This window comes from Hyla sarda, chromosome 12 (genome assembly GCF_029499605.1).
Source record: "Hyla sarda isolate aHylSar1 chromosome 12, aHylSar1.hap1, whole genome shotgun sequence".
In the NCBI taxonomy this organism is placed as follows: Eukaryota; Metazoa; Chordata; class Amphibia; order Anura; family Hylidae; genus Hyla; species Hyla sarda.
This window is the reverse complement of record NC_079200.1, coordinates 29346488-29348623: the sequence shown is the minus strand read 5'-3', so window position 1 is coordinate 29348623 and position 2136 is coordinate 29346488. Positions and strand designations below refer to the sequence as shown.

General features: G+C 45.9%; 1 protein-coding gene across 1 annotated transcript in view; it reads left to right on the top strand.

Moving 5' to 3' along the window:
- Positions 1-463: 463 nt before the first annotated feature.
- The window catches only part of CDC6 (cell division cycle 6), a 16418-nt gene continuing 14745 nt past the window's right edge, over positions 464-2136 (top strand). The window contains exon 1 of the mRNA XM_056548052.1: positions 464-598. The gene's annotated coding sequence lies outside the window, so the exon portion shown is untranslated. The remainder of the gene's footprint in view (positions 599-2136) is intronic.

Genomic DNA, 2136 nt, shown 5'->3' with positions numbered 1-2136 from the left:
GGAAAGTGTGGCAGAAATGTGGGTCACCGCCAGCTATCTATGTGCTTATACAATGTATTCCTGCCCGTGTAATCTTATGGCCATATTGTAGCATGAGAGTCCCCCACCCACCAGCGCTGAGACGCGTAAGCAGTATAAATATCCACGTCTACAGAGCCATTTCCTCCTATTACCGGGCACGCATTGTTTTGCAGACACAAGCATTTACATACAAAAAGCGCCAATTTTGTTTTCCTTTTACCACCAGAAAAATGTCCGCCCCGCGTCTCTCGCGACATCTAAATACTAGCATTTCATTGGTCCCGCCCAAAGGAAGTAGCTCATTGGCTTAGAGTGGGCGGGGGGGGGGGGGTATTGACGTCACTAAGTCAGGTTCCCGGTGCAGAAACAACCACATTCTCGTCACTGTCCAACGAGCCAATCAGCGCCTGGCTAGGCAAAGGATCAAGCCAATCGGCGAGCTTGGCGCCAGATTCTGATCGCGCGCCGCAATCAGGTGTCCGGAGTTTGGCGCGCTGAGCTCAGTCTGCAGCTGGCGCTCTCTGGGGTTGTATCGTCAGGTTGTCCAAGGACTGTTCAGCACCTCCCGCTTAATACAGTAAGTATTTACCGCTAATGCTTTATATGTTCTGTATTAGGTTGAAAAAGCGAATGTACCCTAAACTGTTCACTGTGTATGTGATCACATAGTACTCACTCTACATACCATAAGTATATGACTCAGTATATACCATAATATACGGATATGGTGCTATACTCGTAGTGTTCACACACGTATATAGATCACCAAAATGAAGTATAGAAGGTGCATGGATGTATACAATGATCAGTGGCATGTTCTATATAAAATGTAGTACGTGCATTTTAGTTTATTGGCCATATGTTGTGCCCTATAAACTTAGCATGGTCTTGCTACCTCTTGCTCAGTCTCCCCCTCCCCCCTATTCCTGATTAGGATCAGCTGATCCTCAGCAAATAGACTCCCCCCCCCCCCCCCCCCCCATGTCAGCAGGAAGACACCATTACAATGGTGAATAGTTACACCCTTTGTCAGTGTTTTCCTAACCAGTGTGCCTCCAGCTGTTGCAAAACTACAACTCCCAGCAAGCCCGGACAGCCAAAGGCTGTCCGGGCATGCTGGGAGTTGTAGTTTTGCAACAGCTGGAGGCATACTGGTTAGGAAAACACTGCCTTGTCTTCTAGTTTGCGGTGCGGCACATTGTGTACTTGGGGCTCTGCAATATGCAGCCATGTCTGGTTGTTGCAGGACTACAACTCCCAGCATTCCCACATAGGGTGAAGGTTATTGGGGGGGGGGGGGGGGGCTTGCTGAGTTGTACATTTGCAGCAGCTGTAGGTTTTCCACATTGTAAACCTTCAATTGCTGGAGCATGATGGGAGTCGTTGAGGTCTAGAGCTGCTGTTAGGGCAAGGCGGGTGCCATAGTTTTGCAATAGCTGGAGAGCTGCAGCTGTTAGGGCATTGTGGGAGTTGTAGTTTTACAGAAGGCTTTTAAAAAAAATAAAAACTTTTTTTTTACTCTTTTAAAGTCCACATAGGGTACTATTATATTGTTATATGCAATCATACAATTGCGTAGCATTCTACAGTGTGATCAGCGCTTTACTTATACTAGCTCTGCCAGATTGAATCATTGGAGTTACAATCTGACGGCCATTTTATCTCATTGGACCCCCCACGATCAGTGCTGCAGGGGTCCGGTGAGCACCCTGAGCTTCACCGGTGCTTGTCATTAATGCCTTTAGATGGTAAGCACCTTCGATCGCAGTGTCAAAAGGGTTAATAATGGGCAGCAGCAGCAGCATCGTCGATGTCTGTCATTAGCAGTGAGTGCCCAGCTACTGATAGCAGCCGACACTCACTGCCTGTGAGAATGCGGCTCCTGTCACTTGAAGCTACAGGACGTATATATACCCTTGGAAGTTAAAGGGGTACTTCAGTGGAATATATACATTTTTTTTTCAGTAGTATTATTATTAGCAGTAGTAGTATTTTTTTTATTTTTTGATCAACTGGTGCCAGAAAGTTAGATTTGTAAATTACTTTTATTAAAAAAAATCTTAACACTTCCTGTACTTATCAGCTGCTGTATGTGCAGGAAGTTCTTTTATTTTT